This window comes from Bufo bufo, chromosome 2 (genome assembly GCF_905171765.1).
Source record: "Bufo bufo chromosome 2, aBufBuf1.1, whole genome shotgun sequence".
In the NCBI taxonomy this organism is placed as follows: domain Eukaryota; kingdom Metazoa; phylum Chordata; class Amphibia; order Anura; family Bufonidae; genus Bufo; species Bufo bufo.
Window position 1 is genome coordinate 639,878,820 of NC_053390.1, and position 14,138 is coordinate 639,892,957.

Below are 14,138 nucleotides of genomic sequence, written 5' to 3' on the forward strand. Positions count from 1 at the left end.
GGGTGGGCCATTTATATGGATACACCTTAATAAAATGGGAATGGTTGGTGATATTAACTTCCTGTTTGTGGCACATTAGTATATGTGAGGGGGGAAACTTTTCAAGATGAGTGGTGACCATGGTGGCCATTTTGAAGTCGGCAATTTTGAATCCAACTTTTGTTTTTTCAATAGGAAGAGGGTCATGTGACACATCAAACTTATTGGGAATTTCACACGAAAAACAATGGTGTGCTTGGTTTCAACGTAACTTTATTCTTTCATGAGTTATTTACAAGTTTCTCTTTGTTTACAGCCATTGACATGTCGCCAAGGTTAACACGTGAGGAGCAGATAGAAATTGCGTTGATGTCTGGTGAACGCAGTAACCGGGTCATTGCAGCAGATTTCAATGCAAGACACCCTACGAGACCACCCATCTCCCATGCTACAGTTAGCAAACTGCTTGCTAAGTTTCGTGAAACTGGTTCAGTGTTGGATTTGCCAAAATGTGGACGCATGAAATCTGTCTCTAATGAAGAAACATCAGTGGCTGTCCTACCTTCATTCAGAAAGAGCCCATAGCGTAGCACTCGCCGCATGTCACTGGAGAGTGGCATTAGTCGAACATCCCTTCGGCGGATATTAGCTACTCACAAATGGCACCCTTACAAACTCCAGCTACTGCAGCATCTCAACGAGGATGACCCAGATCGGCGCACTGAATTTGCAGAATGGGCAAAACAAAAATTGGAACAGGACCCTCAGTTTACGCAGAAGATTTTGTTCAGTGACGAGGCAAACTTTTATGTGAATGGTGAAGTTAACAAACAAAACCACCGCTATTGGTCTGACACTAACCCACATTGGATAGATCCCTCCAAGACTGTTGGAACAAAAAAATTTATGGTATGGTGTGGTATATGGGGTACAAAGATAGTGGGGCCATTCTTCATCAATGGAAACCTCAAGGCCACTGGATATGCGAAATTGCTACATGATGATGTGTTTCCCTCTTTATGCACTGAAGCTGGCACGTTCCCTAAGTTTTTACAGCAAGATGGTGCACCACCACATTATGGGTGTCAGGTCCGAGCATTCCTAGATGAACAGTTTCCTGGAAAGTGGATTGGTCGTCGTGGGCCAGTTGAATGGCCCCCAAGGTCTCCCGATCTGACCCCCTTAGACTTTTATCTTTGGGGTCATCTGAAGGCAATTGTCTATGCTGTGAAGATACGAGATGTGCAGCACCTGAAACTACGGATACTGGAAGCCTGTGCTAGCATTTCTCTTTCGGTGTTGCTATCAGTGTGTGAAGAGTGGGAGAAGAGGGTTGCATTGACAATCCAACACAATGGGCAGCACATTGAACACATTTTATAAGTGGTCAGAAACTTGTAAATAACTCATGAAAGAATAAAGTTACGTTAGAACCAAGCACACCATTGTTTTTCTTGTGAAATTCCCAATAAGTTTGATGTGTCACATGACCCTCTTCCTATTGAAAAAACAAAAGTTGGATTCAAAATGGCCGACTTCAAAATGGCCGCCATGGTCACCACCCATCTTGAAAAGTTTCCCCCCTCACATATACTAATGTGCCACAAACAGGAAGTTAATATCACCAACCATTCCCATTTTATTAAGGTGTATCCATATAAATGGCCCTCCCTGTACATGCTTCCACCAAAAATAGATTGAGTCATTTGATATACCTGCTTCCGCAAATTACTGATTAAGGTATTCAATATACCAATTTCCACCAAATATTAATTGAGGCCTGCAATATACCTGCTTCTGCAAAATATTGATTAAGGGTTTAGATATACCTACTTTCACAAAATACTGATTAGGAGGTTCGATATACAAGTTTCCACCAAATATTGATTGAGGCCTGCCATATATCTGCTTCAACAAAATACAGATTAGGGGGTTCGATATATCTGCTTTTACAAAATACTGATTAAGGGTTTTGAAATAACTGCTTCTACCAAACATTGATTGAGGGCTGCGAGATACCTGCTTCTACAAAATACTGATTAAGGGGTTTGAATGATCTGCTTTTCCCAAATATTGATTAAGGGCTGTGATATACCTGCTTCCACATAATACTGATTAAGGGGTTTGATATACCTGCTTCCACCAAATATTTATTAATGCCTTGCAATATAATTGCTTCCAAAAAATACTGATTAAGGGGTTTGATATGGCTGCTTCCACCAAATATTAATTAAGGGCTGCTATATACCAGCTTCCACAAAAAACTGATTAAGGGGTTCGATATTCCTGTTTCCACCAATTTTTGATTGATGGGTGCGATATACCTGCTTCTACAAAATACTTATTAAGGGGTTTGAGATTCCTGCTTCCACCAAATATTGATTGAGGAGTGCGATATACCTGCTTCCACCAAATATTGATTGATGAGTGCGATATACAAAATACTGCTTCCACAAAATACTGATAAGGGTTTTGATATACCTGCTTCCACAAAATACTGATCGAGGCCTGCTATATACCTGCTTCCACAAAATACTGATTAAGAGGTTCGATATACCTGTTTCCACAAAATATAAATTGTGGTCTGCGATATACCTGTTTCCACAAAATACTGATTAAGGGGTTTGACATAGATGCTTCCACAAAATACTGATTGAGGGCTACGATATAACCTGCTACAACAAAATACTGATTAAGGGGTTCAATATACCTAGTCCTACCAAATATTGATTGAGGGGTGCTTTGTACCTGCTTCCATAAAATATTGATTATGGGGTTTGAAATACTTGCTTCCACAAAATACTGATTTAGGCCTGCAATATTCCTTTTTCTACAAAATACTGAATAACGGGTTCGATATATCTGTTTCTACAAAATATTGATTGAGGCCTACGATATAACTTTGTAATGACCGGCGTCACGCTAAGGGAGGGAAATGGGAAGGCCCTGTCCAAGGGAGAGGGAAAGGTGGTGACCCCTGACTCACCTTGCGGCTGGCACCTGACTGCCCTGATGTCCCTAGACGGGTTCCTCACCCGTACGCCGATCACGTGCCTAAACCCTGGCTTTCCCTAAGATGAGCCCTGTGTAGTGAACAGGGCGGTGGGATCACTAGTCCGCACCACTGACACTAAGAGGAAAACACCAAGGAGAGGACAGACAATACAGACAAACATATAATCCCAGGTGGGCGACAACAGCAGACCACCAAGGCCCAACAGGGATCCGGAGGGTAACACTCTGGAACAACAACCAGAGATCTCAGCTACTCAGCTCCAGTGGGTCAGTATAGAAGTCTAGGCAGGAAGCTCTATATCTGGCAACCAGAGAAGTGGGAGATGGGAATATAAGGAGGTTGGGATTGCTGGACAAGAAACAGCTGAGGAGGAGAAGCTACGGATCCCTGAGTGAGCCAAAAAGGATTGCAAGGCAAACCCAGAAAGCTACCATTACGAAACAGCACTGTCTTTGTACATCGAACGCGCAGCCACCCGCTGCGACTTCCTGACCCCGGGTATAACGGAGTCAGACGTGGCTCTTGACACCCTCGTGACAGTACCCCCTCTTCCACGAGGGGCCTCCGGACACTCAGGACTAGGTCTCTCAGGATGAGAGGCATGAAAAACCCGAACTAACCTGTCGGCGTTTACCTCAGACGCTGGAACCCACATTCTTTCCTCGGGACCGTAACCCTTCCAATGCACCAGATATTGAAGAGAACGGCGGACCCGACGAGAATCAACAATTTTGGATTTTTGAAACTCTAGATTACCATCCACAATAACAGGAGGGGGTGGCAGCGGTGATGGTTCTAGAGGTGGAACATACTTTTTGAGTAACGATTTATGGAAGACGTTATGAATTTTAAAAGTCTGAGGTAGCTCCAGGCGAAAAGCCACGGTGTTAATGATGGCTACTTTTTTGTAAGGACCAATAAACCTAGGACCCAGTTTCCAAGAGGGAACCTTTAATTTAATATTCCTAGTAGATAACCACACATAGTCATTTACTCCTAGGTCCGGACCTGGCGACCGTTTCTTATCAGCCATGCATTTATATTTACCTCCCATATTTTTCAAATTAGCTTGCACTTTCTGCCATACAGATGAAAGAGACGACAAAAACCGTTCTTCTTCGGGAACCCCAGAAGACCCCCCCTCTTTGAAAGTACAGAATTGGGGATGAAAACCATATGCACCAAGAAATGGTGACTTGCCAGTAGATTCCTGACGGCGATTATTTATGGCAAACTCAGCTAACGGTAAATATGATGACCACACCTCTTGGTTTTCAGACACAAAACATCTTAGATATGTCTCAAGGTTTTGGTTGGTACGCTCAGTCTGTCCATTCGACTGAGGATGGAAAGCTGAGGAAAAGGACAAGTGTACCCCCAAACGGGAACAAAAAGCTTTCCAAAATTTAGAAATAAACTGGGTTCCCCGATCCGAAACAACATCGGAAGGGACCCCGTGAAGCTTCACGATTTCACTGATGAATACCTGAGCAAGAGTCTTAGCATTAGGTAGTGCGGGTAACGCAATGAAGTGTACCATTTTGCTAAACCTGTCCACTACTACCTAGATAACTGTTTTACCCGCAGACAAGGTAAGTCAGTGATAAAATCCAATGACAGATGTGTCCATGGCCTATTGGGAATGACAAGTGGCAATAAAGACCCTGCAGGACGTGTATAAGAGACTTTCGCGCGCGCACAAGTAGAACAAGAAGACACAAAATCCATTACATCCTGACGCAACCTTGGCCACCAAAAACGACGAGACAATAGCTCCAAGGTTGCTTTACTACCCGGGTGCCCAGAAAGTGCCGAATTATGATGTTCCTTTAATAATTCGAGACGCAGGTTCAACGGTACAAACAATTTCTCTGAGGGGCAAGAGACCGGGGCGTCCCCCTGGGCCTCTAACACCTTCCCCTCCTGAATGGAGTGTACATCAGAGACAACCACTCCTCTTTGTAGAATGGGTACCGGATCACTCACATTACCCCTTCCAGGGAAACAACGCGATAATGCATCTGCCTTGGTATTTTTTGCCCCAGGACGATAGGTAATAACAAAGTTAAACCTGGTAAAAAAAATAGCGACCACCTAGCTTGTCTAGGGGTGAGAGGCTTAGCTGATTCGAGGTACAGAAGGTTTTTGTGGTCCGTAATCACAGTGACGGGGTGGATTGCCCCCTCTAAAAAGTGACGCCATTCTTCAAACGCTAGTTTAATAGCTAATAGTTCCCTATTGCCAATATCATAGTTCTTCTCTGCTGCAGATAGTTTTTTAGAAAAGAAAGCACAAGGATGCCATTTGCCAGGAGACAGACCCTGAGACAGCACAGCCCCCACTCCCACCTCTGACGCATCTACTTCAACAATAAAAGGCTGGGAGACATCATGTTGGATTAGTACAGGTGCCGAGGTAAACCTCTCTTTTAGAGAGGAAAAAGCAAATTTAGCGGCGTCAGACCATTTAGAAAAATCAGTCCCCTTCCTAGTCATGTCAGTAAGGGGTTTTACAATCACCGAATCATTTTTTATGAATTTTCTATAGAAATTTGCGAAGCCCAGGAACCGTTGCAGTGCTTTGAGGTTCTCAGGAAGATCCCAATCTAAAATTGCCTGGACCTTCCTAGGATCCATACGGAAACCTGAAGCAGATAATAAATACCCTAGGAACTGTATTTCCTGAACGGCGAAAACACACTTTTCAATTTTAGCATATAATTTATTCGTCCGTAGGACCTGCAGTACCTGTCTGACATGCACCTCATGTGTTTTCAGATCCGACAAATAAATTGAAATATCATCTAGGTATATCACCACAAACCTGCCGATAAGATGACTAAAAATGTAATTAACGAAATGTTGGAAGACAGCAGGAGCATTGGTCAGACCGAAAGGCATGACTAGATTTTCATAATGCCCCTCAGGGGTGTTAAAGGCTGTCTTCCACTCATCCCCTTCCTTGATACGAATCAGATTGTAGGCCCCCCCTAAGATCAAGTTTTGAGAACCACTTAGCACCCGCAATCTGATTAAACAGGTCAGGAATGAGAGGAAGAGGGTATGGGTCTCGGATGGTTATCTGGTTTAATTCGCGAAAATCTAGGCAAGGACGCAGGCTCCCATCTTTCTTTTTAACGAAGAAAAACCCTGCAGCCACGGGTGAAGAAGAGGGTCTGATGTGTCCCTTAGCCAAGCTCTCGGAGATATAATCTTTCATGGCTTGTCTCTCTGGACCCGAAAGATTATATAACCTGGTCTTGGGTAATTTTGCACCGGGAATCAGGTTAACCGGGCAATCATAAGGACGGTGAGGTGGTAACTTCTGACAACCCTTTTCAGAAAAAACGTCCTCAAAGTCCGAAACAAATGTGGGTAGGGTAGCTATGGAGGCGACTAAGCAATTGCTATTTAAGCAATTTTCTCTGCACTGCTCACTCCACTCCAATATCTCCCTGGCCTGCCAATCCACCACTGGATTGTGCGCTACCAACCAGGGAAGACCCAACACCACCGGAGTGGGAAGCCCCTCCAGAACATAACATGAAAGCAACTCGTTATGGTGGTCCCCTAACCGAAGGTGTAAGTTATGGACAATGTGATTGAGGTTTCTCTGAGACAGAGGAGCAGAATCAATAGCGAATATGGGAATAGGTCTCTGTAGCGTACAGAGAGACAAACCCATAGTGTGGGCAAAATGGGCATCTATCAAATTTACTCCTGCTCCACTGTCTAAAAAAAAAGAAATAGTCTCCGTCTTAACGCCAAAAACAACAACCGCTGGCACCACAAATTGCGATGTTCGTATGGAGGAAACGTATACCCCCCGGCTGACATCCTCCACACAGCCTGGGGTTAGTAGTTTTCCGACGGTCTTTTGTTTTTGAGGAAGGAAGGACAGACATTAATAAAATGACCCCTCTCCCCACAGAAAAAACAAACCCCACGGCGAGCCTCAGGAGGATGGACCTGACGAGTAGTTCCTCCTAGCTGCATAGGCTCGCCTAAGTCCGTACAGACTAACTGCTGCTTGAGAGGGGTTACCAATTGCTCCGGATTTTTCAATCTGTCCCTAAGACGTCTATCTATTCTGATAGAAGGGGACATCACCGCATCAAGGGAAAAGGGAGTCTCACACAGCGCAAGCGCATCCTTAATCCTTTCGGATAACCCAGAGCAGAACTGACTCCTGAGAGCCGGGTCGTTCCACTGGGTATCCGTAGCCCACCTACGGAACTCTGCGCAATACTCCTCTACTGGCCGCTTTCCCTGTAGGAGTCTCTGTAATTTTGATTCAGCCAGTGCGACTCGGTCATGGTCGTCATATATGAGACCCAAGGCCCCAAAAAATTCATCCACTGACCTGAGAGCCTGGGAATCAGTGGGCAAAGAGAACGCCCAGGATTGCGGGTCCCCCTGCAGCAGGGAAATAACAACCCCCACCCGCTGTTCTTCATTACCAGAGGAGTAAGGGCGCAGTTTAAAATATAATTTACAGGCCTCACGGAACGTCACAAATTTGTCCCTTCCCCCAGAAAATCTGTCAGGAAGAACAACCTTGGGTTCCGCAACAACCTGGTTACCTGTAGCAACCGCTGGGCTTGCGGTCTGTTGCAATTGCTGCTGTTGCTGGAGGACCGACGCCTTCAATCCTTCCACCTCCAAAGACAGGCCTTAAAGTTGCTTTGACAAAGCAGCAATTGGATCCATACTGGATTCTAAGTAGGTAGAAAGAAAATGTTTTTTTTTTTTTTTTACCTACACAAAATAAGGGCCAGATAAAATGTAATGACCGGCGTCACGCAAAGGGAGGGAAATGGGAAGGCCCTGTCCAAGGGAGAGGGAAAGGTGGTGACCCCTGACTCACCTTGTGGCTGGCACCTGACTGCCCTGACGTCCCTAGACGGGTTCCTCACCCGTACGCCGATCACGTGCCTAAACCCTGACTTTCCCGAAGATGAGCCCTGTGTAGTGAACAGGGCGGTGGGATCACTAGTCCGCACCACTGACACTACGAGGAAAACACCAAGGAGAGGACAGACAATACAGACAAACATATAATCCCAGGTGGGCGACAACAGCAGACCACCAAGGCCCAACTGGGATCCGGAGGGTAACACTCTGGAACAACAACCAGAGATCTCAGCTACTCAGCTCCAGTGGGTCAGTATAGAAGTCCAGGCAGGAAGCTCTATATCTGGCAACCAGAGAAGTGGGAGATGGGAATATAAGGAGGTTGGGATTGCTGGACAAGAAACAGCTGAGGAGGAGAAGCTACGGATCCCTGAGTGAGCCAAAAAGGATTGCAAGGCAAACCCAGAAAGCTACCATTACGAAACAGCACTGTCTTTGTACATCGAACGCGCAGCCACCCGCTGCGACTTCCTGACCCCGGGTATAACGGAGTCAGACGTGGCTCTTGACACCCTCGTGACAAACTTCTTCCACAAATACTGATCAAGGGGTTCCATATACCTGTTTCCACCAAATATTGATTGAGGGCTGCGATATACCTGCTTCCACAAAATACTGATTAAAGAGTTTGATATACCTGCTTCGACAAAAAACTGATTGAGGGCTACGATATACCTGCTTCAACAAAATACTGTTTAAGGGGTTCGATATTGCTGCTTCTACCAAATATTGAGTGAGACCAGCGATATAACTGTTTCCACAAAATACTGATTGCAGGCCTACGATATTCCTGCTTACACAAAATACTGATTAAGGGGTTTGATATACCTGTTTCAACCAAATCTTGATTGAGGGGTGCTTTATACCTGCTTCCATAAAATACTTATTATAGGGTTTGAAATACGTGCTTCCAGAAAAAAAATATTGAGGCCTGCGATATTCCTGCTTCCACAAAATACTGAATAAGGGGATCGATATACCTGTTTCCACCAAATATTAATTGAGGGGTGCGATATACCTGCTTACACAAAATACTGATTAAGGGGTTCGATAAGCCTGTTTCTACTAAATATTGATTGAGGACTACAATATACCTAATTTCACAAATTACTGACTACGGGGTTTGATATTGCTGCTTCCACAAAATACTGATTGAGGGCTACGATATACCTGCTTCAACAAAATACTGATTAAGGGGTTCGATATAACCTGTTTCTACCAAATATTGAGTGAGGCCTACGATATAACATCTTCCACAAAATACAGATTAAGGGGTTTGATATACCTGTTTCCACCAAATATTGATTGAGGGGTGCGATATACCTGCTTCCACAAAATACTGATTACGGGGTTAGATATACCTGCTTCCACAAAATACTGATTGAGAGCTATGATATACAGTACCGGCTTCCACAAAATACTGATTAAGGGGTTTTATATACCTGCTTCCAAAAAATACTGATTGAGAGCTACAATATACAGAACCTGCTTCCACAAAATACTGATTAAGGGGTTTGATATACCTGCTTCCACAAAATACTGATTGAGGGCTGCAATATTCCTGCTTCCACAAAAAAACTGATTAAGGGGTTCGATATAACTGTTTCCACCATATATTGATTGAGAGGTGCGATGTATCTGCTTCCACAAAATACTAATTAAGGGGTTTGATTTACCTGCTTCCACTAAATATTGATTGAGGCCTACGATATACCTGCTTTTACAAAATACTGATTAATGGGTTTGATATATCTGTTTCTACCAAATATTGATTGAGGCCTGCATCATATCTACTTCCACAAAATTCTGATTGAGGTCTGTGATATAGCTGCTGCCACAAAATACTGATAAAGGGGTTTGATATACCTACTTCCACCAAATATTTATTAACCAAGTCCAGGGACGGCCATACTGGACTTAGTATTAACCAATAGACCTGACAGAACATCAGACGTGCAGGTTGGGGGACACCTGGGAAATAGTGACCATAAAGTAATAACCTTCCAATTATCATTCAAAAGAGCGTTTCTACAGGGAGGAACAAAAATACCAAACTTCAAAAAAGCTAAATTTAGCCAACTAAGAGAGGCCATAGGCCAAACTAACTGGGATAAAGTCCTCACAAATACAGACACAAAATGGGATATCTTTAAAAACATCCTAAAAACTCATTGTGAGAGGTACATACCATATGGGAATAAAAGGTTAAGGAACAAAAAGAAACCAATGTGGATAAATAGAACTGTAAAGAAAGCAATAAATGACAAAAAGAAAGCATATAAAACACTAAAACAGGAGGGTAGCACGGAAGCACTGAAAAACTATAAGGAAAAAAATAGAACTTGCAAAAAACAAATAAAAGCGGCCAAACTAGAGACCGAGAGTTTAATTGCCAAAGAGAGTAAAACTAACCCTAAAATGTTCTTCAATTATATAAATGTTAAAAAGTATAAATCTGAAGGTGTTGGCCCTTTAAAGAGTAATGAGGGGGGAGTCGCAGAGAGCGACGAGGAGAAAGCAAAGCTGTTAAATATTTTTTTCTCCAATGTATTCACTGAGGAAAATAAATTGTCAGATGACATGCAGAATGCAAAAATAAATTCCCCATTAAAAGTGTCCTGTCTGACCCAGGAAGAAGTACATCAGCGACTTAAAAAGATTAAAATAGACAAATCGCCAGGACCGGATGGCATACACCCCCGTATCCTAAAGGAATTAAGTAATGTCATAGCCAGACCCTTATTTCTGATATTTGCAGACTCTATACTGACAGGGAATGTCCCACAGGATTGGCGCGTGGCATATGTGGTGCCAATATTCAAAAAGGGGCCAAAAACAGAGCCTGGAAACTATAGGCCGGTAAGTTTAACATCTGTTGTGGGTAAACTGTTTGAAGGTTTTCTGAGAGATGCTATATTAGAGCATCTCAACGGAAATAAGCAAATAACGCCATATCAGCATGGCTTCGTGAGGGATCGGTCATGTCAAACTAATTTAATCAGTTTCTATGAGGAGGTAAGTTCTAGACTTGACAGCGGCGAATCAATGGATGTCGTATATCTGGACTTCTCCAAAGCATTTGACACTGTACCACATAAAAGGTTAGTATATAAAATGAGAATGCTCGGACTGGGAGAAAACATCTGTATGTGGGTAAGTAACTGGCTGAGTGATAGAAAACAGAGGGTGGTTATTAACGGTACACACTCAGATTGGGTCACTGTCACTAGTGGAGTACCTCAGGGGTCAGTATTGGGCCCTATTCTCTTCAATATATTTATTAATGATCTTGTAGAAGGTTTGCATAGTAAAGTATCAATTTTCGCAGATGACACTAAACTGTGTAAAGTAATTTACACTGATGAGGACAGTATACTGCTACAGAGGGATCTGGATAGATTGCAGGCTTGGGCAGATAAGTGGCAGATGAGGTTTAACACTGATAAATGTAAAGTTATGCACATGGGAAGGAAAAATGCAAGTCACCCGTACATACTAAATGGTAAAACACTCGGTAACACTGACATGGAAAAGGATCTAGGAATTTTAATAAACAGCAAACTAAGCAGCAAAAACCAGTGTCAGGCAGCTGCTGCCAAGGCCAACAAGATAATGGGTTGCATCAGAAGGGGCATAGATTCCCGTGATATGAACATAGTCCTACCACTTTACAAATCGCTAGTCAGACCACACATGGAGTACTGTGTACAGTTCTGGGCTCCTGTAAACAAGGCAGACATAGCAGAGCTGGAGAGGGTTCAGAGGAGGGCAACTAAAGTAATAACTGGAATGGGGCAACTACAGTACCCTGAAAGATTATCAAAATTAGGGTTATTCACTTTAGAAAAAAGACGACTGAGGGGAGATCTAATTAATATGTATAAATATATCAGGGGTCAGTACAGAGATCTATCCCATCATCTATTTATCCCCAGGACTGTGACTGTGACGAGGGGACATCCTCTGCGTCTGGAGGAAAGAAGGTTTGTACACAAACATAGAAGAGGATTCTTTACGGTAAGAGCAGTGAGACTATGGAACTCTCTGCCTGAGGAGGTGGTGATGGTGAGTACAATAAAGGAATTCAAGAGGGGCATGGACGTATTTCTGGAGCTTAATAATATTACAGGCTATAGCTACTAGAGAGGGGTCGTTGATCCAGGGAGTTATTCTGATTGCATGATTGGAGTCGGGAAGGAATTTTTTATTCCCCTAAAGTGGAGAAAATTGGCTTCTACCTCACAGGGTTTTTTGCCTTCCTCTGGATCAACTTGCAGGATAACAGGCCGAACTGGATGGACAAATGTCTTTTTTCGGCCTTATCTACTATGTTACTATGTTACTATGTAAGGGCTGCAATATACCTGCTTCCACAACATACTGATTAAGGAGTTTGATATGCCTGTTTCCACCAAATATTGATTAAGGCCTACGATATACCTGAGTCCACAAAATACTGATTAAGGGGTTTGATATACCTGCTTCCAGGAGGACGAGGATGACCCTACATTCCTGTTGTCATCCGCGTCCTCCTCATCATCTAGCGATGATGATGAGCCCTCAAGGCGGCGGAGACGCCGCCAGGCGGAGACGCCGCCCGCCAGGCGGAGCAAGGGGACCGCCATGTTAGGGACCCTGTGGCCCACATTAGTACAAGCAGCTTTGGGGCTCGTACTGGTTTCCCGGCCCACCAGTTAAATCCACTGGAGCACTCTGCCGGTGAACTACAGGGAGTGCAGAATTATTAGGCAAGTTGTATTTTTGAGGATTAATTTTATTATTGAACAACAACCATGTTCTCAATGAACCCAAAAAACTCATTAATATCAAAGCTGAATATTTTTGGAAGTAGTTTTTAGTTTGTTTTTAGTTTTAGCTATTTTAGGGGGATATCTGTGTGTGCAGGTGACTATTACTGTGCATAATTATTAGGCAACTTAACAAAAAACAAATATATACCCATTTCAATTATTTATTTTTACCAGTGAACCACTCAAAAGCCTGCCATCCATGGATTCTGTCAGTGTTTTGTTCTGTTCACCATCAACATTGCGTGCAGCAGCAACCACAGCCTCCCAGACACTGTTCAGAGAGGTGTACTGTTTTCCCTCCTTGTAAATCTCACATTTGATGATGGACCACAGGTTCTCAATGGGGTTCAGATCAGGTGAACAAGGAGGCCATGTCATTAGATTTTCTTCTTTTATACCCTTTCTTGCCAGCCACGCTGTTGAGTACTTGGACGCGTGTGATGGAGCATTGTCCTGCATGAAAATCATGTTTTTCTTGAAGGATGCAGACTTCTTCCTGTACCACTGCTTGAAGAAGGTGTCTTCCAGAAACTGGCAGTAGGACTGGGAGTTGAGCTTGACTCCATCCTCAACCCGAAAAGGCCCCACAAGCTCATCTTTGATGATACCAGCCCAAACCAGTACTCCACCTCCACCTTGCTGGAGTCTGAGTCGGACTGGAGCTCTCTGCCCTTTACCAATCCAGCCACGGGCCCATCCATCTGGCCCATCAAGACTCACTCTCATTTCATCAGTCCATAAAACCTTAGAAAAATCAGTCTTGAGATATTTCTTGGCCCAGTCTTGACGTTTCAGCTTGTGTGTCTTGTTCAGTGGTGGTCGTCTTTCAGCCTTTCTTACCTTGGCCATGTCTCTGAGTATTGCACACCTTGTGCTTTTGGGCACTCCAGTGATGTTGCAGCTCTGAAATATGGCCAAACTGGTGGCAAGTGGCATCTTGGCAGCTGCACGCTTGACTTTTCTCAGTTCATGGGCAGTTATTTTGCGCCTTGGTTTTTCCACACGCTTCTTGCGACCCTGTTGACTATTTTGAATGAGACGCTTGATTGTTCGATGATCACGCTTCAGAAGCTTTGCAATTTTTGACTTTTCTGAGCCTGTCAAGTCCTTCTTTTGACCCATTTTGCCAAAGGAAAGGAAGTTGCCTAATAATTATGCACACCTAATATAGGGTGTTGATGTCATTAGACCACACCCCTTCTCATTACAGAGATGCACATCACCTAATATGCTTAATTGGTAGTAGGCTTTCGAGCCTATACAGCTTGGAGTAAGACAACATGCATAAAGAGGATGATGTGGTCAAAATACTCATTTGCCTAATAATTCTGCACGCAGTGTAGTCTGGAGTAGCCCAGAGCGATTTGAGCCCGTGATTCCTGATTTTGTAGGCCAATCAGGAATCCAGATTTCCACAGT